The sequence below is a fragment of the Choloepus didactylus genome, chromosome 2 (genome assembly GCF_015220235.1).
Source record: "Choloepus didactylus isolate mChoDid1 chromosome 2, mChoDid1.pri, whole genome shotgun sequence".
Classification (NCBI taxonomy): Eukaryota; Metazoa; Chordata; class Mammalia; order Pilosa; family Megalonychidae; genus Choloepus; species Choloepus didactylus.
In genome coordinates this window covers 25,287,268-25,314,886 of record NC_051308.1, presented here as the reverse complement: position 1 = coordinate 25,314,886, position 27,619 = coordinate 25,287,268, and the positions used below count along the sequence as shown (strand labels likewise).

General features: G+C 36.4%; 1 protein-coding gene across 1 annotated transcript in view; it reads right to left on the bottom strand.

The window, feature by feature from the left end:
* The window catches only part of FMN2 (formin 2), a 408,121-nt gene that overhangs the window by 78,465 nt on the left and 302,037 nt on the right, over positions 1-27,619 (bottom strand). The gene's annotated exons all lie outside the window — the stretch shown is intronic.

Below are 27,619 nucleotides of genomic sequence, written 5' to 3'. Positions count from 1 at the left end.
AGTGAAAATTATGATATCTTTTATTTTATTCTTTCTGATATCTTCTAGAAATAAAATAACTCTGCCATTCATTTAGGGAATATCCAAGCTAATCACATTAAGTGACCAAAATCTTTGACCAACAGTATTTCCGTTTGAATAACCATTTTGACAGGCCATGTGCCACCAGTGTTATATGTACAGGTTTCAACCATAGCCTGCTCAAGGGGACACAGAATATAAAAGAGTTTTCTGTATGCAATGTAAATATTGTACTGTTAATTAATTTATTGCCTGATCTATTAATCAGAAATATAAAAATTATTTCTAATGACATAGAGAGGTTTGTGAAAAACTTTGAAAGTCAGTGGTACTTTTACCATCAGTTTCATACATATCTACAATCCATTATCAATGGACTTTACAATACAGCATGCTAAATGAATTATATGAGATATATACAATTCTGATTTTTTCATTCTTTTTAGTATATAGATTACCTTTCCCATTCTTTATAGTATATAGTTCATTTATTTTTTGATATAAATAATGATGCTGCCTTCTATCATTCCTAATAAAGATAACCACAGGAAAGCTGGAGAGCATTTAAAATAGACAAGCACAAGGCTTGGTTTGTAGTGATCTTCAAGGAGTTGTCATTAAATTGCCAGAGGCTCCCTGTGTCACATCCTCCCCAGAAGGCTTGATCACCCTCTACAGAGGCATTTGTTGGACTCCTAATCTACACCACTGCCCAAGGGCTTCAGCTCTTTAGGAGCAAGATCTCTCCAGCACCTCACACACCTGCACTTCCTCTGCCAGGTGTTCTTACTGCTCAGCTTCTCATTTACAAATCCTACCAGGGCCAGTGTTCTGGACTAGAACATGGATTTTAGAGTCATGCAGTCCTTAGTTTGAATTCTAGTTTAGCCACTAAGTTGTGCTAGATTTTAAGAGCACTGAACCTCAATTTCTTCAATATTAAAATGCTAATTTCTTTTTCACTGAGTTGTTTGATGATTAAGTAAAATAATATAGAAACCACTCAGCAGGCAGTAATACTCTACTCTTCCTAACTTCCTCTCCTCTCCACATCAGCATTACTAAGAAAGGGATGTGGATTCATTTCTTCTAAAATGTCAAAAGTCTTCTATTGTAGGAGCATCCATTTATCTCCTTTTTAAACATTCACTTTGCTAGAATAAGGGTGCCTCTTTATAGCAAATACAGAAATTATGGACCAAGAGATCTCATGGTAGACTCAAAAGACCTTTACAAAATCAGGGAATGAACATTAAATATATTTAATAGCTTTTCTTTATTTTTCTTTCTACTTAATTTATGTGTGTAGCTGTTTTATTATGCCTAGAATAAAGAATTCCCAATGCTTATAATTTAAGTGGAAGCTAACAACTTCTTTCTCTTTTTTTCTTTCTTTTTTTTTAAGCAGAGTAAATGAAACTGCTATATGGGAGAAAACAGTGCCCTTGGTAAATTTAGCAAAAGCCTAATGAAGTCTAAAAGATAAAATTATTTTGTAAAAAAATTTGCAATGCTCCTCTAAAACACACATTTTTATTCTAGACATACTATGTGTAACCATTCATATCTAGCAGATGTTTGAGATCCATTGTCAAGAAAATGTTCTGAGATTGAGTATACTGACATAAATGAGAAAAGTTGAATAGAGTGGGGATCAAGATGGTGAAATAAAAACTATCAATTCTCTCCTGATACAGGAGGGAAGGAAAAGGGCATGTAGTGTAAGAAAGAAGGGAAAGTAAAAAGTGGTTTGTAATGGCAATGTTCAGAGAATATCAGTAACTCACTTTAACAGACCTAAAACCTAAAATTTTAGAGATAAATGGACCTTAGAGAAGTTAATCAGTCAACTGTTGCCCTTCAGGGGTGAACTGGGCCTTAGCTATTGATCAGAACATTGCAACTGTCATTGCAGTGTTGGTGTTTCCTCCCTACCCCCAAATCTCCGGAGCTAGTGATCTACAATCTGAGGCAGAGAGAGCCGGTGGTTGAAACCATATAACAAAAATACTGAACTTTTTAGGGTACAGTCTTTATTTATTTATTTGGTTAGTTTCCTTTCCATCCATTATTTATTTTAGGGTTTGTACACAAGATTATCTTTTAGGTTGATTCTACTGAACAGATCATTGGTTTAGTTGGTCCTACTTCGCTAAACATGCAACTGGTTAAAAATAGTATTTTAATGGTCCCGTTGCAGCATTTTAGCATTGGGTGATCTTTTTTCCAACAGCACTAATATTTTCTCTCTAAAATCTCTGTCTCCACAAAATATCTTCTGGTGATTGCTGTCCTACTAAGTTACTGTTCTGACCCAGTGATTAGTGTCTGTAGTCGCTGTCTGGCTCCAGACTCTTTTGCAATGTGAAATATTTCTGCTGAACCTGTTCCAAATGACTGTGAGTAAGCAGAGGCACGGAACGGACGCCCTTTCAGATCTTGAGCTTTCATAAGGGAATACCACATATTCTCAGGTAATTGGAGACAGAGTTGCATTTGAGTAATATCAGATGGAAGGCGACTTAGAACCCTTTCATCTGCTTGTCTAGGCTCTAAATCTTTTTGCTATTTTTCTTTTATTTAAAGTGTTAACTAGTTTTTGTTTATAATTAGCCATGAATGTGCACTTCAACTGCTTTTAAGTACAGCCAGTATGGGTTATTTTTCAGACAGATGTAGTGCCTTTCTTCTGAGTCATTTAAAGTTGTCATTTAATGGTAGATATATTGTTTTTTTTAGTTTTGAGATTTTTGAGACACTGCTCCTTTTGACAATGAACTAAAATTCAAGTAAATTTAGGTAGTTTATGCATGCCAGACAGAGTACGAATATTAGAATTTCTTTCCCTAGATAGCAGAAGAAATATCTAAGCCCCAATGTACTCCCTCCTAGAGACTGCTGCAAATGTTCTTAGGACAATAAAACAAATGCTGTGGAATACTCCTGGGAGGAAGAAAGCCAATATCTATGAAGTCTAAAATTACAACTGAACCTTTGCAATAATTCACAGCCACCTTTTAATAATGAGGGTTATTTCAACTTTGTGCATAAAAATACAAACCACTTGTGTTCATAGAAATATAGTTGCATATAAAGATAACATATATGTGCTTGCTATAAAAAAATCATGTAACAAACACATAATAGTAAATGACGCATAGTTCAAAAATTTGATACACATAGTTTCTGGCCAAACTTAAAATACAGGGAAGCGATGAGCTGTTATTACTTAATCTTATGTACTTATTGAAGTGATCCTCAGTTAAATTCTTTTATAAAATCTTCATTTTAAACCCAAAGTGGAAAGTACATGGGAAAACATATTATATGAATGCATGAATTTTACATTCTGTGCATGGTACAGTGTATAGGAGCTGCTGATTTCCAACTGGAAAATTGTTTACCTAATTTCTCATGTCAAATCATACCCTAAAACTATATATTACTCCAGATTAAGCCTAATCACATTTCCCATGGACTTTCACTAATGTACCATGAAAAGAGACATACTCAGGACTAATTCATTTCCTTTTACTTTACCAAGCAACAACTACTTATTGAAGAAGATAATCAAGCAAACTCACTTACTAATTCCAAGGTAAACTTAAATTAGGATCCTTCAGATAAAACAAAAAATCTCTATAAACCTTTAACTAAAAATCTTCAAATGCATGTTTTAAGACTAAGCTTTCAATAATAAATGAAATACAAATTAATTCTAATTTGTGGATTCAAAATATCAAAACACAAAACTGTTTGAAATAAAAATCTGAAAACCAAAAACCTCTCTCCTGATGTGACTTTTTTCCATATGTTACATGATAAAATACTGCTTGAATTACATTAGGAAGCCTGGGCATTCCAATTCTAGAAACAAAGGCACATAATTTAATGTTACAATCCTTCAATCAATATTTGCATGTCCAGTATGTTTCAGATACTTTTTTAACAGCTCACATATAGATAAATTTTACATAGGCTTTACCTTCATGAATATTATAGTCTAGATGGGGAGAGAGACACATAAATAATCATGCAGCAAAGTAAAATTTATACAGACATTTCTAATGGTAATGTCCATATGGATAATGTTTGTATTACTATTCTAATACTTTACATATGTTAACTAAATAATAAGAAAACCCTGAGAGAAAGTGTGGTACATTGAAATATATACCCTAACACAAACATGTTCTTTTTTAAAAAAAAAATTCAGGTTTACTGAGAGACATTCACATAACATACAGTCATCTCTGGTGTACAATCAACTGTTCACAGTACTATCATATAGTTGTGCATTCATCACCCCAATCTATTTTTGAACATTTTCCTTACACAAGAAAGAATCAGAATAAGAATGAAAAATAAAAGTAAAAAGAAACACCGAAATCATCCCCCACTCTATTTTTCATTTAGTTTTTGTCCCCATTGATCTACTCATCCATCTACACACTGGATAAAGGGAGTGCAAGCACAGGGTTTTCACAATCACACTGTCACCCCTTATAAGCTACATTGCCATACAAGCATTTTCAAGAGTCAAGGCTACTGGGTTGGAGTTTCATAGTTTCAGGTTTTTACTTCTAGCTATTCCAATACACTAAAATCTGAAAAGGGTTATCTATATAGTGTGTAAGAATGCCCACCAGAGTTATAGAGTTAATATATGTAAAGTATTAGAATAGTAATGCAAGCACTATCCATATGGACATTCCCATTAGAAATGTCTATATAAATTTACATTGCTGCATGATTATTTATGTGTCTCCATTTGGAATCTCTCCGCCACTGAAGCTGTACTTTGCAGAATCATGTTCTTAATCGGTGTTCTTATGGGTGTGAACCCACTGCAAATATGACCTTCTCAAGAAGTTATTTTTAGCTGAGGTGTGGCCAACTAAATCAGAGATGGTCTTAATCCATATGACTGGAGATCTAATAAAGAGACGAAACTGGGAGTCAGAAGTCAGAGAAAGCCACAGGGAGGAGCCATAAGCTGAAACTCTGTGGAAACCAGAGGAAGAAGATCACCATGTGATGGTACACAGAGATGCAAGCCAAGGAACCCAAGGCCTGAGGGAAGCCAGCAACAGAATGCTGCAGACTTTGGGGAGAAAGCATTGTCTTGCCAATGCATTTATTTTAGACTTCTAACTCTGAAACAATGAGCCAATAAATTCTTGTTGTTTAAGCCAACCCATTGTGTGATATTTGTCCCAGCAGCCTGGCAAACCAAGATAGAAAGGCATTATCAGTATTCCCATTTTACAATGAAGAAGTTAGCAGTTAGATAACTCCAAAGTCATCCTTTCAAGTCAGTTAAGCACAGTTAAGTGAAACCTTCATGTGCCAATTGAGAGAAAAATCAGTAAAGAAAAGGCAAAGGCAATACATTTGAGTTGGGACTAAAATGATGAACAGGACTTTGTCAAGTGAAAAAAGGGGGTGAAGACTGAAGAGGGCTCAATTGTAGATAATTTAGTATTTATTATTAAAATAATGATTAGTGGGAACAAACATACAGAGGATTGAAAGTATATAATAGGAGGAGGAACCTAAGATGGCGACTAGGTGAGACAGAGAAAAAAACACCTCCGTGGAAAACAGTAGATAAAAAACCAGAAAGGACCCAGAACACCACTTCCAAAGTAGCACCAGCCGGACAGGTTCTGCTGAAGTCACAGGGAGCGTGCATTTGGTGAAACCAGGAGTCTGCATTCTGAAACGAGTGAGTGAGTAGGCTGATCCGTCGGCCACACTGCAGTGGGGGGAGACGCTGGGCTGGCATTGTTTTTTTTTTCAAAAAAGAGAGAAGCCCGAGAACAGCTGCAGATAAGATGGGAGCGGTCTGGACTAACACCTCAGTGTCTGGGGTGGAGGATACCCCTTCCCACACCCACTGCAGATTGTCTCGGGTCCAGGGACACAAAGAGGAGACACATGACTTGCAGCCGTCTCCCCAGAGGGTGGGGCTGCTCCTGCCCAGGGCTGAGCACACAGCACGGGGCCAAGCATGCAGCGCAGAGCCGAGCCGAGAGGCCCAGCCTCACAGCTGTCACCCCAGCGGGCGGGGCTGCTCCTGCCTGGGGCCAAGCGCACAGCACAGAGCTGAGCTGAGAGGCCCAGCCTCACAGCCGTCACCCCAGCGGGCGTGGCTGCTCCTGCCTGGGGCGAGCACGCAGCACAGAGCCCTTCCGAGAGGCCCAGCCTCGCAGCTGTCACCCCAGCAGGCATGGCTGCTCCTGCCCTGGGTGAGCACGCAGCACAGAGCCCTTCCGAGAGGCCCAGCCTTGCAGCCGTCACCCCAGTGGGTGGGGCTGCTCCTGCCCGGGGCCAAGCACACAGCGCAGAGCCAAGCCAAGAGGCCCAGCCTCGCAGCCATCACCGCAGCACACAGTGCTGCTCCTGCCCGGGGCCGAACACACAGCACAGAACTGAGACAAGAAATCCAGCCTGACAGGGAGTCTTTCCCGCAGCACCGCTCACACAACACAATATCGGTCGTGGACAGTGGCCTTGAATACACCCATGGCTGATTGTCCTGGAGCTGGGAAAGCAGAGCTGTGCAGAAAGGGGGAAGTTAACGCATCCCATTCAACCATCTTTGAAGTGGGCCGGGAACGCACCTACACAGCCCGGCGGCCCAGGGCTTCCCTGGAGGCCGGCGCTCACTTGTGACGTGGCACAGCCCTCCCCCACTCAACAGAGGTCCTGGAAAAGCACAGCAGGGAGGGGGGAACCGCTCAGAAATCCCAGGGAACCTACGCCAATACCAAGGACTTTTGTGTCAGCGGCAGAGAACAACCTTAAATCTCTGGGAACACCTGGGAGGTTTGATTGTTAAACCTGCCCTTCCTCCCTAACCACTCAGGCACACGCCCCTCATTGAGGGCAGACAGCACCGACAACACACCCAAATTAAGGCACCAATCAGACCCCAAAAGAATCAGATCCCCACATAACACAAAGTTGGGGAGAACTGACTTGAGGGGAATAAGTGACTCACGGATGCCATCTGCTGGTTAGTTAGAGAAAGTGTATGTCACCAAACTGCAATTCTAACAAATTAAAGATCAAGTAAAGCAAATGCCAAGAGGCCAAAAACAACAGAAAATCTTAAAGCATATAATAAAACCAGACGACATGGAGAACCCGAACCCAAAGACTCAAATCAAAAGATCTGAAGACACACAATTCCTGGCAGAATTAATCAAAGAACTACAGACAGGCAAAGAGAGCATGGCACGGGATATAAAAGACTTGAAGAACAGCATGGCACAGAATATGAAAGACATAAAAAAGACCCTAGAAGAGCATAAAGAAGATATTGCAAGAGTAAATAAAAAAATAGAAGATCTTACGGAAATTAAAAAATGTAGGCGAAACTAAAAAGACTCTGGATACTCATAATACAAGATTAGAGGAAGCTGAACAACAACTCAACCTCCTCGAGGAGCACAGAACAGAAAATGAAAGAACAAAAGAAAGAATGGGGAAAAAATTTGAAAAAATCGAAATGGATCTCAGGGATATGACAGATAAAATAAAACGTCCAAATTTAAGACTCATTGGTGTCCCAGAAGGGGAAGAGAAGGGTAAAGGTCTAGAACGAGTATTCAAAGAAATAGTTGGGGAAAACTTCCCAAACATTCTACACAATATAAAGACACAAAGCATAAATGCCCAGCAAAGTCCAAACAGAATAAATTCAAACAAACCCACTCCAAGACATATTCTGATCAGACTGTCAAATACTGAAGAGAAGGAGCAAGTTCTGAAAGCAGCAAGAGAAAAGCAATTCACCACATACAAAGAAAACAACATAAGACTAAGTAATGACTACTCAGCGGCCACCATGGAGGCGAGAAGGCAGTGGCATGACATATTTAAAACTCTGAGAGAGGAAAATTTCCAACCAAGAATACTTTATCCAGCAAAACTCTCCTTCAAATTTGAGGGAGAGCTTAAATTTTTCACAGACAAACAAATGCTGAGAGAGTTTGCTAATAAAAGACCTGCCCTACTTCAGATACTAAAGCGAGCCCTACTGACAGAGAAACAAAGAAATGAAGGAGAGATATAGAGACTTTTAACAGACATATATAGAATATTACATCCCAGGTCACTGGGACACACATTCTTCACTAGCGATCACGGATCTTTCTCCAGAATGGACTGTATGCGGGGACATAAAAACAAGCCTCAATAAAATAAAAAATATAAAAATGAATTTGTTCAAAGAACATTCTCTGCCCACAATGGAATACAAATAGAAGTCAATAACCATCAGAGACTTGGAGAATTCACAAACACCTGAAAGATAAAAATGAGGGGGAGATGAAAACATTCCCGGACAATCAAAAGCTGAGGAACTTCATCACCAGTAGATCAGTCCTAAGCAGGCTGAAAGGAAGGGACACTAAAAAATTGACTGAAACCACATGAAGAAATAAAGATCTCCAGTAAAGATCAAATATAAAGACCAATACTACTGTATGGTTGATTTATAACTCCACTTTTTACTTCCTACAGGATCTAAAATACATAAACTGTAATGATAAATCGGTGGTTTTGGACTCAATGTAAAATATGTAATTCTTGACAAGAACTACATAAAGGTGGGGGAATGGAGGAGTATAGGAACACAGTTTACATGTCCTATTGAAGTTAAGTTGGTTTCAAAGAAAAACAAGATTGTTATAGATTTAAGAGGTTAAATTTAAGCCCCACGGTAAACACAAAGAAAGTATCAAAGAATATGACCAAAGAGATGAAAAGTAGGGTAGGGGTTCCAAGAAGTGGGGGAAGGGGCAATGGGGAGTTAAGAAATGAGACTAGGGGTTTTGGTTTGCGGTGAAGGAAACTTCTAGAAATGGATGGTTGGAAGGTGATAGCATTGCAACATTCTAAATGTGATTAATCCCACTAAGAGAATGCTAGGGAGGGATGGAATAGGAAGATTTAGGCTATATATATCTTTCCAAAATTGAAAAAAAAAATAAGACAGTCTAAATAGACGACAATTAAATGCCAAGGATGATCCTGGACGGGATCTGAGGCCAGAGGAGAGGAGGCTCAAAGGGACACAGCTGGGACACAAGGAAAAAAAAAAAAAAAAAAAGGAAATATAGAATGTAAGCTTTATATCAATGTTGAATTTCTTGAACTTCTTAGCTGTGTTTAATGAGATTGCATAAAATAATGCTCTTGTCCATGGGAAAGGTATATGTGAATTATATTGCCTGTTCAAAGATATGTGCAGCTTGCTCCCATATGTTCAGAAGATAGAGCAATAGGTGATGGGTGTTAGGGAGGGAGGGAGGGAGAGAGGGAGGGAAAGAAAGAGTGGTGTGACACGATCTTAAAGGCGATGGATCAGGGTATCAGGGGAGGGGTGTCAGGGTATGATGGAATTCTATGTAGGGGGTTTGTACTGTTTTTACAACTGTTCCTGTAAGATTGAACTTATTTCAAAATAAAATTTATTATTAATAAAAAAAAAAAGAAAGAAAGTATATAATAGTCCAGTGTCAATAAGAAGAATATAAAGGAGACAAGATGGGACTACAATAGCTGGCAAGAAAGCTGGGCACATAGGCAGTACAGCCTCTTATGGTGTGATATTTTGACAAGCAAAGCAAATGAGACTGAACTGCATTCGCTTTAAACCAATGGAAAGAGACTTCCACTTCTAGAATTGATTAACAAAGACAAAATCAACCTCCCACTATGAGCAACAAGAAAACTGGATGAAATATATTAAACAATTGTTTTCATGTACTGCATACCAGGCAGCACAGGAATATGATCGCTGAAAGAATGTAAATAAATTACTTAAGCCCTAAAATCTCTCTGGATTTCTGGCTGAAAGTAGTTTCCAGATCATGGGCACTGGGAAAGAGAATCAATATATACTAACCAGTCTTGCTAAGTTTAGGAATTAGAGACAGGACATTCTGAGAGGCTGAGAGGGCTGAAAGTTGTAGGGCAGAGTTCAAGAGAGGAACTAGCCTCATAGAAAAGAAGGGTTTGAAATCTGCTTTCAAGTCTCTCTGAGTTTTTACTGAGTATTAGGCCAAACATGGATAAAGTGAAACTCTACAAGTCAAGCAAAAAACAATCAAGGAGCTATAAACAGAACAATTCCCAGAGCTTACAATGGGTCAATATGTTTGAATGCTGGAGAGTCAGAGTGGAGAGCTATCGTTAATCACCAGGAATATTATAGTCATTGGAGATCCCAGCAGCGACATCCTCTATTGGTAGGGCTGAGTTATCACTAATATGAGAGAGACTCTAAACTACCAACAGCAAAGCTTAAAAACAGGGTTTGAAGGGATCAAACCGAGCCACAAGTAATTTAAATTACATGTCCCAACAAAGCAAAACACTCTTACAGGAATACACAAAGTCCAGGCACTCAGCAGAATAACATTCATAGTGTCTAGCATTTAATGAAAAACAGAAGTATCAGGAAAATGTGACCAATTACAGGAAGAAAGATCAGTCAATTGAAAAAGACTCAGGAATGACAGAGATGAGCTAGCAAATAAGACATTAAAATTAAAGCAATTATTATAACCATGCTCAAATATTAAAGGAAACCATGGATATAATGAGGAGAAAAAATGGAAGCTATAAAAAAAGAACCAAGTGCAATTTCTAGAAATGAAAAATACAAAAAATATCTGAAATGAAAAATTCACTAGATGGAAACAACATAATATTAGACAGCTCAGAAGAAAAGAACAATGACCTTAAAGACATAATAACAGGGTCTATCCCAACTGAAGAACATAGAGAAAAAAAAACAAAAAAACATAAATAGAACCTTGGTGACCTTGTACAATAAGCACTCAGCATATGTTTAATTAGTCCCAGAAGAAAAGGAGAGAAAAGGAAACAGAAAAAATAATTGAAGAAATAATAGCCCAAAGTTTTACAAATCGATAAAAAAACTATACTGTCACAAACATTGAGACTGGCGGTTTGATGTGCCGAGCCCTCAATCATGAGACTTGCCCTTATGAAGCTTGTTACTGCAAAGGAGAGGCTAAACTTGCATATAATTTTGCCTAAGAGTCTCCCCCTGAGTACCTCTTTGTTGCTCAGATGTGGCCCTCTCTCTCTCTAACTGAGCCACCTCAGCAGGTAAACTCACTGCCCTCCCCCCTACGTGGGACCCGACTCCCAGGGATGTAAATCTCCCTGGCAACGCCAGATATGACTCCCAGGGATGCATCTGGACCCAGCATCGTGGGATTGAGAATATCTTCTTGACCAAAAGGGGGATGCAAAATGAGACAAAATAGTTTCAGTGGCTGAGAGATTTCAAATGGAGTCAAGAAGTCACTCTGGTGGACATTCTTATGCACTATATAGATAACACCTCTTAGGTTTTAATGTATTGGAGTAGCTAGGAGTAAATACCTGAAACTACCAAACTACAACCCAGTAGTCTGGACTCCTGAAGACGAATGTATAACAATGTAGCTTACAAGGGGTGACAGTGATTGTGAAAACCTTGTGGATCACGTTCCCTTTATCCAGTGTATGGATGGATGAATAGAAAAATGGGGACAAAAACTAAATGACAAATAGGGTGGGATGGGGGGGATGGTTTGCGTGTTCTTTTCTCACTTTTATTTTTTATTCTTATTCTGATTCTTCCTGATGTAAGGAAAATGTTCAGAAATAGATTGTGGTGATGAATGCATAACTATATGATCATACTGTGAACAGTTGATTGTATACCATGGATGATTATATGGTATGTGAATATATTTCAATAAAACTGAATTTAAAAAAAAAAAAAAAACAAAAAACTATACATTCACGGATCCAAGAGCTCAAGTAACTCCACGCAGGATAAGTGTGTTCACGCACGCACACACACACACACACACACACCATTGCACATCATAATCAAATTCCTAAAGTTCAGTGATAAAGACAAATCTTTCAAAGCAGCCAGGAAGGGTGTGTGTGTGTGTGTGTGTGTGTGCGCGTGTGTGTGTGTGTGTATTTTCCCTCCTTGGGACTTGGGAAGTGACAAAAATACATTTTTGTACAAAGGAGCAAAAATAATAATTACAAAAGTCTGTGGCAGGCAAAATAATGGTCCTTTAAAAGTATCCACACCTAATCCCCAGAACTTGTGATTATTCTATGTAACATGACAAGAGGGAAATAAGGTTGCAGCTGGAATTAAGGTTGCAAATCAACTAACCTGCAGAAATGAAGATCATCCTGGATTATTCAGGTGGGCCCACTGTAATCACAGTGGTCCTTATAGGTGAAAATGGGAAGCAGGACAGCCAGTGTCAGAACAACGCAGTATGAGAGACCCAACCAGCCACTGCTGGCTTTGAACATGAAAGGAAGCCACAAGCCAGGGAATGTGGACAACCTCTAGAATCTGGAAAAGGCAGATTCCCCTAGAGCCTCCAGAAAGAATTCAGATCTGCTGATATCTTGACTTTAACTCAGTGAGACCCATTTTTGACTTCTGACTTCTGTAACTATAAGATGATAAATGTGTTGTTGTAAGCTACCAGGTTTTTGATAATTTGTTATAGCACCTATAGGAAATTAATACAGATTTCTCATCAGAAATTATGCAAGAAGTCAAAAGGACAAAATTTTTAAAGCGTGGAAAGGAAAAAAAAGGCAATGATTTTCACTCATAATATCCTATCCAATGAAAATATCTTTCAAAAATGGAGGCTAAATCAATAAATAATAAAACTTTTCAAACAATCAATTGCTAAAAGAATTTGGCACATGCAGATCTACACAACAAGAAATGCTAAAGGAAGTTCTTTAGGCAAAAGGAAAATGATACCAGACGGAAACTTGGATCTATAAAAATGAATGAAAACAACTGGAAATGCTACATGTGTGGATGAATATAAAAGATGTTTTCCTCATTTTAAAATTTCTTAAAAAGATAATTGGCTGTTAAAAGCAAAAGTAATAATACATTGTTTCGGTTATAATATATGCAGAAGTAAAATATACAATGACAATAGCATAAAGAGCAGAGGAAGAATGGAGACATACTGTTGTAAAGTTCTTATATGTGAAGTTGCAAAATATTACTGAAAGAGCCACAGTGTAAACCTTAGAGCAGCCCTAAAAAACAAAGAAGTATAGCTTATAAGTCAATGATGGAAATAAAATGGAATACTAAAAAATACTCAACTAATCCATAAGAAGTCAGGGAAATAGAAAAGAGGAGGGAATAACAGATGAGTCAAATAGGGACAAATATCAAGATGGGAGATTAAATCTAACTACGTTGAAAATTTCATTAAATATAAATAGCCTAAACTCTCCAAAGGAAAAAGACTCAATGATATGCTCTCTAGAAGAAACCTATTTAGCATATACACAGTTCAATTAAAGTAAAAGGATTAAAAAAAAGTATATTATTCAGACACTAATCACAATAGAGCTTAAGCGGCTATATCAGACAAATTACACTTCAGAACAGGAAAAATATTACCAGGAAAAAAAGGAAATTTATGTGCTATAGAGAGCAATTCAACAAGAAGACATGACAATTCTAACTGTGTGTGGACCCAAAAACAGAGTTTCAAAATACACCAAGCAAAAACAGAAAAACCAAAAGGAAAAATAGACAGAATTCCAAAAATAGAGAAAAGTGGAAGGAAAAGTAAATCAGAACAATTAAGCTGGAGATTTTAATGCTCTTCTTTCGGTACGATAAAACAAGTAGACAGAAAATCAGTAAGGATATAGAAGACTTGAACAACACTACCAAATCAATAGAAACATAGGCAAAACTCTGGATATTTGAAAGGCCACTCTTGTAGCTGGAGGTGAATTGAAGGGGGTAGAAGCTGGAATCAGAGACTTCAACTGAGATGCTATTATGATAATAACAGGGGTAGACATAGATGACAAGTGAAGACACATGTGAGAGATAATTGAGAGAAGGAATTGAAAGAAACAGAGGATCGAGTGCCTCTGAAATTTCATCTTGGGAAATAGGTGGGAACAGGAAAATCAAAGAAAACACATATTTTGTTTGATGATTCTAGCAATAAATATCCCTATATACTTTGTTTAATTAAACAGCAAGGACATTTCCATAAATTTTCTTAGAATTATTTAGTATGTATTATAACTTTCCTCTTCAGCCCACCTAAAATATCCAATTGTTAAGGCTTTTAAAACCACCTTAAAAGAAACTGAAATTTTCCCATAAAAATTATTTAGAGAGTGTGGAGTTTGGATTGACTGGAGGCAATGGAATGGAGACCATGACCAAGGACTGGAGACTGACTTGCCACACAATTTTGGCCTCTTCCTGAGATGCCCCATGCAGGGCTCGGACTTACAGCCTCCTTTCCACCCGGGATGGTCTTGGACCTGGGACTTTGGGAGAAGTTGCTGGGGCTGCCTGTTCTGGGGTGCACCAGGCTGGCTGGGACTGGAGGAGCTAAGCTCTGTGACAGCCACACTCCTGTGGGAGCCTTGAGGGAAAGTGGGACCATGAGGAGGAGAGGGTCTCGGCCCAGGATCAGGGAACAAAACCAGAGACAGAACTGTGCAGGGGGAGCAGACACAAAGTCCAGGGAACCATGGGATTGTAAGCCAGGATCTGGTGATTTTAAAGAGGAGCCTGAACAGCCAAGATGAAAACCCCTGCTTTCTTGACCTGAGGTGTGGCCCTAACGGAGGTGAAGAAATCCTTTCTATTGGCATTTTAAGTTCAGGAAGAAATATGGAAGTATGGAAGTATACTTAGGACAGGAAGACACGCATACCTTGGAGACATTGTCGGCTCAGTTCCGGACCACTGCAGTAAACATCTTCACCAGAAGTAGATTCCATCTGAAGAAACCACTTGCTTTGCTCATCCATAAGCAGCAATTCCTTATCCATTAAAGTTTTATCATGAAATCACAGCAATTCAGTCTCCACTTCTAATTCTAGTTCCCTTGCTATTTCCATCACATCTGCAGTTACTTACTGCACTCTTGAACCCCTCAACGTCATCTATTAAAATTGGAATCAACTTCTTCCAAACTCTTGTTCATGTTGATATTTTGACCTCCCACAAATTATGAATGTTCTTAACAGCATCTAGAATGGTGAAACCTTTTCAGAAAGTTTTCAATTGACTTTGCCCAGATCCATCAGAGGGATCTCTAGCTATGGCAGCTATAGCCTTATAGAATGTAATTCTTAAATAATTAAGACTTGTAATTAGAAATGACTCTTTGATCCATGGGCTGAAGAATGGATGTTGTGTTAGCAGGAATGAAAATATTCATCTTGTACATCTCCACAGGAGCTCTTGGGTGACCAGGTGCATTGTTGATGAGCAGTAATGTTTTGAAAGAAATCTCTTTTTTTTTTGAGCAGTAGTTTGCAACACTGGGCTTAAAATATTCAGTAAACCATGTTGTCAACAGATGTGCTATCATCCAGGCTTTGTTGTTCCATTTACAGACAGAGCAGATTTACCATATTCTTAAGGGCCCTAGGATTTTCAGAATGTTAAATTAGCATTAGTTTCTACTTAAAGTCACCACCTGCATTAGCCTCTAAAAAGAGAGCCAGCCTGTCCTGTGAAGCTTTGAGGCCAGGCACTGACTTCTCTCTAGCTATGAAAGTCCTCGGTGGCATCGTTTTCCAATAGAAGGCTGTTTCGTCTACATTGAAAATCTGTTGTTTAGTGTTAGCCACCTATATCACTTTTCTTAGCTAGATCTTCTGGATAACTTGCTGCAGCTTCTACATCACTATTTGCTGCTATATCTTGAATTTTGATGTTATGGAAATGGCTATTTCCTTAAACCTCATGAACCAAGCTCTGCTAGCTTCAAAATTTTCTTCTGCAGCTTCCGCAACTCTTTCAGCCTTCGTAGAATTGAAGAGATTCTTCTTTCTCTGGATTAGACTTTGGCTTGCAGGAATGTTGTAGCTGGTTTAATCTTCTATCCAGACCACTAAAGCTTTCTCCATATCAGCAATAAGGCTGTTTCACTTTACCATTCATGTATTCGCCTGAGTAGCACTTGATTTTCTTCAAGAAATTTTCCTTTCATTCACAACTTGGCTAACAGATTGGTGAAAGAAACCTAGATTTCAGACTATCTTGGCTATCAACATGTCTTCCACTAAGTTTAATAACTCCAGCTTTTGATTTAAAGTGAGACACATGCAACTCTTCTTTTCACTTGAACACTTAGAGGCTGTATAGATCTAGGAATATAATTAATAAGGGTGTAAAGGACTTGAACATGAAAAACTATAAAATATTGTTGAAACAAATTAAAGAAGACCAAAATAAATGGAAGGATATTCTATGTTCATGGATTGGAAGGCTAAATATTGCTAAGGCTAAATATTGTTATGGTGTCAATTCTACTCAAAGCTATTTACAGATCCAATGCTATTGCAATCAAAATCCCAATAGCCTTCTTTGCAGTAATCGAAAAGTCAATTGTCAAATTCATATTCCAGGGTAGGGGGTCCTGAATTGCCAAAGGCATCTTGAAAAAGAACAAAGTTGATGGGCTCAGCCTTACTGATTTTAAAACATATTACAAACCTATAGGATTCAAAACAGCCTGGTACTGTCACAAGAACAAACATATAGATCAATGGAATTGAACTTAGAGTTCAAAGAAGCCTTTATGTATGGCAAATTGATTTTAGGGAAATATCAATCAAAATCACAATGAAATATGATTTCATAACCATTAGAATAGATGTGAATTTTTTTTAAAAAAGAAAATAACAAATGTTGGCGACAACGTGAAGGAACAGGAACCCTCACACAATGTTGCTGGGAAAGTAAAATGGTGCAGCCATTGTGGCTGTTCCTCATACATTTAAATATATGTTTGTCTTATGAGCCTGTAATCCCACTTTCAGGTATATACCCCAAATCAATGAAAGCACAAATTTGAACAAGTATGTGCACACTGATATTCATAGTGGTATTATTCCCAATTGCCAAATGGTGGAAGCAACCCAAGTGTCTATCAAGTGATGAATAGACAGGCCAAATATTATCTCTACATGAAATGGAAGATCATTCAGTCAAAAGAGTAACGTAGTTCTTATACGGGCTTTAACATGGATGAATTCTGAGATATTCAGTTTTATGAATATAAGCCATATACAAAAGGAGAAATATTTTATGTGCTCACTCATAAGAAGTGATTTAACAAAGGTACCAAAATAATGCAAAATGTTATTTAAAGGGAAAACTGTGGTGTGTGTGTGCGTGGTGGGTTATAAGGGAATTCTGTTCTTTTTGCATGACTTTTCTGAAAAACCGTAACAGCTTTAACAAAAACAAATGAAAAAAATTATTTAGATTTTGCTTTCCTTGCATATATAATAAAAACTTTATGAATTTTATATATATGAATACATACATATTCATATGCATACAATAAAAACAAGGACATACTGGAGGAAAAATACATGCTTTTAATCATTCCTCCATTTACCATGTAAGGCATCACTAAATTACTCTTGGTACTCTTTCAAGCCCAAGAGTCAAGATAAGGCCTAAGGATCACCTTCAAAACAAGCCTTCAAGAAGCCACTGTCAATATATCCTCTTTGGCACATGCGATGAGATCCATTTGCTATACAGGTTAGAGGATCTCTTTCATAAGTTAACATGCTTTATGAATGTCTCACTAAGATAGTACTCATTTACAATGGAGAAAGGGGTAGTTATACCTATATACTTCTTCATGCTGTAAATTTATGTGTAACAAGTGTTGCTTATCTTCGGGTAGAGATAGGTTATTGGACACATTCCACATGGACCAGATCCTCAATTCTAATGCCCCTAACGGTCCAATGCCAAAGAAATTGGGCATAGGAATTGATTGTACAACTATGCATTTTCAGAAATTTATCTATGTATTCATACAATCTTTTTCTTTAAAAAACAATGTTGTGAATTGTTTTGAATTGTCTATAAAAAGATATATAAGTAGAGAAACAAGTAAATAAGTTTGGTGCATTTGAACAATGGAATACTAATAAGTTGCTAATAAGAATGTACTAATATGAAATTATCTCAAAGATACTTTAATTAAAAAATAAGACCTCTATTTTCAGCAATACTATGGATTAGATATTTAAAAAGCTTTACAACAAAGGGCATAAAGATGCTAGGTTAAAATAAAATTTAACGCATGGCTGAGTTGGCTAAAAAATATAAGGAAAATTCTCTGAGGCCATAAAAACAAACGGAACCAAGAATCCAAAGAGGTATAAACCAGCAGTGCCTTGAGGACATCACTAAACCCAGCAACCTAGAGCTTTAAGTTGAAAGGCCATACAGGAAAACTTTAAACAGGCTGAGAATCCACCGAAGATGGCAAAAGAGATACTCCCTCAGTAAAAGAGGGAACTGAAAAGTATCACCTCTCTAAAGCAGTCATTGAGGAAACATGTCCATTTCACCCATGGCTTTGGGTGGAGGGAAACCCTATTATTTAAGAATCCCATAACAGAAACAGGCAAGTCACACAGTACTGCCTAACAATGGGTGATCCTAAAATGCAAAGCAGGAATTTATTTTAAAATAGCTCTTGGTTGGTAGTGCCCCCAGACAATTAGCCAAAACAAACATAAAGAGTAAAAGAAAAAGATAAAAGAGCCTGAGAGAAAATTTAGATTATAAGCACAGAAACAAAAATTGGACCAACAGCAGAGTTGTCAATGCAATAAGAGACGTGAAGACTCAGAGACCTTCAGACTGCTGAAAGGAATTTGCTCTCAATCCAGAATTTCATAATTAGCAAATCTATCTATCAAAAATAAAAGAATTTACAATCCAGTAACTTTTAAAGGTTGTACTTCAGAAAGAAGGAAAAAGTCTTAGATGGAAGGCCTAGGAAGGAATGGAAATTAAAGAAAATTGTAAACAATTGATTAAACTTAAATCAAAATAATGAATTCAATAAAGCAATCATAATTCTAATTTGAGGAGTTATAAAATATAAGCTAGAACTAAAATACTGGAAAAGAATGGCCTTTAAGTATAAATGGATGAAATTAAAGCATTCTAAGGATTTGTATTGTTCAGAAGGAAGTAAGAATAGATTTTGTTAAATAATCACATTAAAATATCAAAGGTCTGCAAAGTAGTAGAACGGAAAAACCAAATGAGGAAAAAAAATCTTCAACTTGTGGTAGATTGTTTATGAAGATGACCAAAATAATTCCTTCCATATCTCTAATCATGCCATTGTACAAGATGACATTTCAACTCAAAATGAATGGAACAGAAGCATATGTATAAGTGTGGAAGAATCTCAAAAACAGTGTTCAACGGAGGAAAAAAAAACAAGTCACAGAAGAGTACATTAATATTCTTACTTATACAAAATTCACAAATTGTAAAACAAAACAACAAATTCATTGCAATTTACAATACTTGGCAAAACTGTAAAGAGGAAGTATGGAAACACAAAATTCAGGACAGAGATCTTCTGTGAAGGGGACAAACGCATAAGACTAGGGAAGGATAAACAGAAGAGGTGAAGATATTAATCATGTTATATTCCTTGAGCTGGGAGTATTTGGCTGTTCATTTCATTATAATTGTTCAGACTTCTTTTAGTTTACAATATAGACATATATAATACAATATTATTTATATTATATATGCCGAGCATATGTATGCCTCAAAAATATATATTATGAAGAATAATAAATGTTACATTTATTTTTGTATATATATAAAGATTACAAAATACATACAAGATTTTATGTTATCTGTATAGGTGTACATATATAAACTATACAGATGTATATACTGATATTATGTTTGTATTTATTTATCTAACATAAACATAAAACATAAACAAATAAACATTCTATAATAAAAATGAAAAATCAAGGGCAAAACAACAGGTAGAATATGTGACCATTTGTAAAAATATACTTATATACAAATGTCCAAGTATGTATACGTATATACACATGCTTATATGCAGAGATTATTTCTACGAGGATATATATAGAACATAAAATTGGTTAAAATAAAGGAAAGTAAAACAAAGTAATAGTAAGATATACATTCCATTACATACCCTGAATTTTATAATAGATGTATAGTATTATTTAAAAATTATTTCATTCATTTATTTGTTAAAAATAAAGAATGAGGTCAAAGTTTCTATCTTGGATAATTGCATGGATGGCAGGACTATTCACAATGACAGGGAACACAACGGGGGCAAAGGAGCTGAGTAGCTTGAGTTGAATTGATAGTGTTGTTCATTCATTCATTCATTAATGTAGTCATCTATGAAATACATATTTATTTGGAGTCTATTACGTATTGAGTGCTGAGGATAGAACAAAATTTGGAAATTGTTCCAGTTTGCTAATGCTGCCCATTATGCAAAATACCAGAAATGCATTGACTTTTATAAAGGGGGTTTATTTGGTTACACAGTTACAGTCTTAAGGCCATAAAGTGTCCAAGGTAACACATCAGTAATCAGGTACCTTCACTTAAGGATGGCCAATGGTGTCTGGAAAACCTCTGTTAGCTGGGAAGGCACATGGCTGGCATCTGCTCCAAGTTCTGGTTTCAAAATGGCTTTCTCCCAGGATGTTCCTCTCTAGGCCGCAGCTCCTCTTCAAAATGTCACTCTTAGTTGCTCTTGAGGTATTTGTCATCTCTTAGCTTCTCTGGAGCAAAAGTCTGCTTTCAACGGCCATCTTCAAACTGTCTCTCATCTGCAGCCATTCTCTCAGCTTCTTTGCATTCTTCAAAGTGTCCTTCTTGGCTGTAGCAAGCTCGCTCCTTCTTTCTGAGCTTATATGGTGCTCCAGTGAACTAATCAAGGCCACATCTCCATGGAAATTATCCAATGAAAGATCTCACCCACAGTTGAGTGATCACATCTCAAAGGAAACATCCAATCAAAAGTCTCCAACCCAATCAACACCAAAACATTTCCTGCCTACACAAGACTGCATCAAAGATAATGGAGTTTTGGGGGACATAATACATTCAAACTGGCACAGAAATGTTTACCATGAGGTTTCAGCAGGAACAACCAAGTAAAAATATGCAAGAAGCAGTTATCAGGGACTCCCATATGGAATTTATCCCCCCCTCTTTGGAGGCTCTTTGATGATTTCTTACTTACAGTAGTATAATGAATATTTGGAGCTGTTAGAAAACTAAACCTCAAAGAGAGGTGGTAATATAAATTATTCTTTTCAGAAGAATAACTTCAAATTCATGCCTCTAAAATGTTAAGGGAGACAGGAAGGGTACGGTGGAATCTAAAATGGAATCATAATTTATCAATGAGTCAGAAGGAAGGGCTTTGTTTATCTGATGCAAGGCATCCGCATGCACACTGCATTGATCCAAAAGGGTTCCCATTTTCCAGTCTTGTTATTAGTGACTTTTGAGTTTAATTGAAGACCTTATGTGGGATTTCATTGTGTATATGGTTTCTACCACCTGAAGTGTAAAACTGCCTTGCCACTACTTCTCTGGGACTCTTACTACAGTATAATCATTTAAATTAAAATAAAACATACCTCCAGTCTCTTATAGAAGGCCTAACTTACAACTGACTTTGTCATTTCTGTGTGTGATTTCGGTCAAGTATTAAACACCCTGAGCTTTTATTTCCTCATCTGTAAAATGGGGATAATAATGGCTGTTCTACTTGTCCTTAAGAGTTATGAGACTAAAATCATGTGGGGTATGAAAAAACATTTGTTAATTCTTAAGCAAAACAAAAATATTATTAATGCTTACTATTACTATCATAGAGATAAGAAGTAGAAGGTGTTTACTTAAAAAACAATTAGCATACTTTTTATATTTTAAATGGTCAACAAAAGATTACTTCAGAAAATCAAACTCATATGTTTTTACTACTGAAAAAGTTCTCATATGATATTTTCAGAAAAAGAAATAAAAGCAAGATCAAACATGGTCACTATGAATATGGAACACTACCATTTCCAACAAAAGGTAATGACTCCTAAAAACCTCTTACTCTTTAGCACCGTTAATACCCACTGCTTTCAACATCTCTTCATTCTCAAGTATAGTATTACCAATACTAAAGATTGTATATTTAAGAATTGAGGTTTCAGCAACCTTTTAATAAAAAGCATTTGATTACAGATTTATTCATTTTCATATTAGTTCTAGTTCTCCAGTTCAGCTACAAATAACCATGTTTAGTTTAAGGAAGAATGTTTGGGAAAAGAGGAGAGAATGTATGGAGAGCAAGGCTAAGGAAAAATCCCATTAGCTATTTTTGATTCATGAAATCACAAATAGGGACTGTACTTCATTTAATAGCATGGAGAGAAACTGCTTCTTTTAATAATTTATTTGCCATGCCCCTAAAAAAGTAGAAAATATAAATTTTAAGTATATACTTACTGAAAAATATCATGAGTATAATGGCTGTGAAGGCTAACAAAAGAGAACTAGGCTCCTATTTCTTTCCCAGTGACCACAATAGAAGAAGATATACACAGAAAGGCAAATCACTGCATTTATAGTTCCTTATGTCTCTACAAAAATGTGCTTTTTGTTTGCATGCTTTGTCTTGGGTTCAAAAATGAGGAAAGAAAAAAAGAAAAAGGAAAAGGTATGCTGAGTTCTAATAGAAATATTAGGATGAGATTCCTTAGTGCTCTCCTTTGTCTAGTCTTTCTAATCACATTTTCTACTTCTTAAAAAAAAGGTACAAAATAAAATGTACCAAAAACTGCAAATAAATGCTGAACAACCATTTGTAGATTAACAATTAGTTTTCTTCACATATGTGCACAAAAATAAAATTACCACATATGTTGCCATAAGTTGAAGATAAGTAACTGTAACTTTGAATAAACAGAGAAGTCAAACATTTATACATCAGTTAAACTTGCCCCACAATACCTTTTCAAATGTTGCAGAGTTGTGTTCAAATTGTTGCAGAGTTGTACCCTTCTACTTTCTCACAGTCCATTGCCAATCAAAGAAAAATGTTTCGACCAGGTTATCAATGACCTCCGACTTTATATTCACAATCCTAGATGTTTTTCAGTTTACATTTACTCAGCCCATTTAAACACATAACACTGATCATTTGCTCCTTCCTGAAATTCTTTCCAACTTTGATTTCCATCACAACCTCTTTCGGTTTTCTTCCTATGTATCTCACTACTAAGACCCATGGGGGCTTCTCTTCTTCTGTCCAGCCTATAAACGTTGTTTTCCTCCAGAATTCTATTCTTGACTCTATTCTTTACTTATCTTCCTTGGTGACCATATCCATTTCAATTCTACCTTGCCCAATCTTCAATCTCAGACTTCTCTCCCAAGTCAACTCATATTTCTACCTGCCTACGTACGGTATCTCCACTTGTATGTCCACTATATAGGCATCATGCTTTCTATTCACATCTTTTCCTATACTTAAATTCTCTTTCTCAATAATTAGCACCACTACTTACCCAGCCACTCAAACCTGTTATCTGGACATTATTCTTTCTTACCTATCCATCATTTCTATATCCATTTGGACACTAAGTCATTTCTGTTTTATTTTATTAATCCTTCAATATATCCTCTGTTCTTTAGAACCATCACAACTTCCTTAGTATCAGGCCTCAAAATTTCTCTAATAGTATACTATTCCAATTTAATAAATGGTTTCCTGCCTCCAATCCAACCTGCCAGTGTAACTTTTCTTAAATCTTTAAACCTTTGTTCCCTAAGACTTCAGAATGAAGTCCACATTCCTCTGTCAAGAATATATGGCCCCATACAGAATGGTGCTGCCACTCCATCTGGCCTCATCAGAAGCTAAACCCTCTTCCCCCAATGCAATTACCAACTCGCTTATGTGTTTATAACTTTGCATCTATGTTTTCATCTTTTTAAGTTAGATTCACCTGCTCACAAAGCATTTTTCTAACTGGTAAACTCTTATTCATCTCTCAATAATCAAATATTACTGGCAGTGAAAGATTTACCCTCTCCACAAGTATGTATTTAGTAGTTTTCCTATAGTTTTATATTATATAATATAAAGTACATCTGGGTGCTGAGAAAAAGCTCAAGCTGAGAACGAAAATGTGTGATTCAGGTGAGAGAGAGAGGAGGTAACTGCAAGAGTGGATTCCTGGATAAAGACAGAAGTATCAGATCAAGAACACATGTGGAGGATTCTGCATTTAATGGGAGCATGGTTTTCCTCCCCTTGAAATGGGAGATATGGCAGAAAATATGGGTTCAGATGCTATTGATGTGTAGATGTGGTGGTGGTGGGTAGGTGTGGGAGCTTCTGTGTAATAGCATTTGTTTTCTCACTGGAGTATGAGATGAAGACAGGGATAACTGGAACAAGGGGATTGTGGTGAGAAGAGAAGATATGAACTATTACAAGAAACTGAGACAGCTAAATTTGCAAGGGAAATCTTACAGCATTGCTGGGTAGAAACACATTCCAATGGGAGGTCTGTGGTCATGAATTTAAAATGAGGCCAGTCAGTGTGGTTGTGAGATTTCCTTTCCACCTCCCTCTCCCACCCCAATAAATGTTCAGCTGCTCTGATGCAAATACGGAGAAAGCAGAGAGGTGCTTTCAAAGAAGGTTAGGCTTTTGCCTGGGGAGCAAGACAGAAAGGCAAGAGAGTGTATACTGTGTGTTGGGCACTTTTGTAGGAAGAGGAGAAAAGTGAGAAGCAAAACAAAGGTACCCTCTTCATGAAGCTTACGCTGTTGGAGGGACAAATGAATAATATAATTTCAGACAGTGATAAGCATTATAAGGAATGTAAATCTGGGCAGAGGTAAGAAAATTATTTGAGTGAATATATTCTCAAATCTCCTAAGGAAGTTACACAGCTAGCACCATTCTAGATACATAGGAAAAACCTAATTCATTGAAAACAATGAATACCTTATGGCATTAGGGCTAAATTATCTAAAGGTGGCTATTTCAAAGTGGCAAAGAAGGAAGTGTCCAAGGAGGAGGTGTCAATTAAGCAGAGACCATGAAATATCTGCTTGGGAAGGAATGGGAAGACAAGGTAGGTGAATCAATGGATTGCAGGGCATGATGCAATTCAAAGATTGTCAGAGTGTGGTCCACAATGCACACAACAGCTGAAATATAGGGCTAATAGATGTTTATATTATATTGTGGGAACAAAGGCAACAAAAACATTTGGCTGGTATTTTGTGTAATCTCAATTTGTTTGAAAGAGGCTTTGAAATTTGAGAGTGGGGGACACATTAAAAAAAGACTTTGATTGGACATATAAACAGGAATATAACTATGTAAATTAGTGTCAGCACAGAAATTGAGGTAAGAATACTATTATTAAGAAAAATCTAATTATAAGCAAAGATTTGATACATATTATTTGTACTAAGGAGGTACATATTTTCTTTAATTTATAAGTTTAATGTTAGAATTTTGCCTTGATAACCAGAAGAAATATGGGGCAAGAAAAACTGGCTACATTCTTAAAAATGAATTATAAAAGAAAGCTATTTTGAAATCTATTGTTTTCACTACATGTCACTGAATATAATTGGCTTGAAAGTGACAATGTTGAAAGCTGGACTTTTTTTTTCTTCCACATTTTGATAAGCTTTGGATCTACATTAGTTTTCCCAAAGGATTTGTTGTTTTTGTTTATGTTGTTACTATCTTGCTTCAAGATAATATACAATGCAATATCCATTAAGACATGTTCATTTTCTTATTCACTGCTGCAAAATCAATACCCAAAAAAGTGCCTTGGCCTACAGGAGGCATTCAAAAAAATTTTTTTAATGAACAATCATAGAACAGTTGAACAGGACCACAGAAAAAATAAAGAGATAATTGAATGTGTTGGAAAAGATGCCATGAAGAAAAAGATTCATCTTACTGGGATTGTTCAACCTAATGGCATAAAGGTGAGGCATTTCATAGCCATAAGAATATGTGGTTTATGACCCTCAAAACACTGATATACAGATGTTTTCATTTAACATGGAGAAGTATAAGAATATTAGTATCTACATTTCATACTAAGGGGGTTAAAAGATATTCCTGAAATACCATTAACATCTGAAGAAATACTTATCTGTTTAGTATGACTGGGGCAATCCTGTCTTCCTGAAGAGTGAATTACTAGAAAACTCTTAGAGACCTCTACCTACCCTTTGAATCATCATAAATGATTACCAAAGACATCAGATACAGCTGATCATGGGTGATTTATAAGCATGATTCCTATATTCCAACTGGGTTGCAAAAATAATTTCTTTCTTCATTCAAAATAATGACTAAGAGACAGTCATTTTAAAAATCTTAATGACTCGTCTACAAAAAAAAAGATTCAGAATATTATATAATAAATTACATATAAGGAACAATATAAGAATATTTGTTTATATTTTAAATGTGAAATCCAAAAAATTGTTGGGCTTCTTTTTTGAATGAGTTATAGAATTAAGGACTCCTTTTTTTCCATAGGCAAAAAAAAGAATATCTCATGCTTTAACTTGTGTAGTTTTCTAAAGTTACATATTCTTGATCCTAAAACCCCACTGGATGGAAAAAGCAAGACATCTTTATTCACTACTAAACTGGAGCGAGCTTACAGGGCCCTCTAATATGTAACTACAGGATTAATGATTTCAGTCAAAAGGACAATTTAGAACCAATGAGTAGATTTGCCAAACACTCCAAGTCATAAGGCCCTGAGAAATTGAAAATAACAATCACTTTGATATATAAATTTGACCAAATTTGTTTCAATATTCATGATTGTCTTAAATGATGAAATAGTATTTTCTTATCTAAAAAGAGTTCAAGATTTAATCAAATTCCAGTATGATTAATTTCATTGTAAATCATTGTTAATAGCACTTGAACAACCTATAAAAACCATAGCCCAATAAACAGTAGATGGAGTCACTCTTCAGAGCACTGCTTAGACTCAGTCTCATGCCACATGGGCCTCTAGGAGAATCCCTCAAACAGTAAGAACTTTCCCAGAGCATGGCATGATGCAAATCTGGTCTTTAAAAGAGACGTAACATTCCAAAGCGGAATTGTTTTGAGTGGTAAAAGCTTTCATATAATTCCAAGTTTCAATGATTTCAAGCAGATGACTTTGTATAGATTTTTCCCTTTTGAAAAAAATCTTGTTTCTCTAGTATCTTATGAAATGTTCCATCTCCACTTATTTCACAGAAATGTAGGAAAAGTCAATGAGATAATATATATAAAGTCTTTAAGCTCCTTGTAAGAAAGATGTTACCCAGAGGTATTAATGTATCCTATTAAAAAATAGCAAATAATGTTTTGGAGATCTGAAAATCATCAATATAGTCTGTTCTTTTGGTACAATGCTTTGACAAACCAAAGATATACCATATTGAACTGAAGTCACAAACATAGTTAAAACTTACAAGAATATTTAATTGTCCATCAAGAAAGCATAAAATTTTAATGTCTTTATAAATATGAACTACTTTAACCAATAACTATTTTATTTACTGTCATGCAAAAGAAAACCCAATAATAATGAGCATTACATACAACAT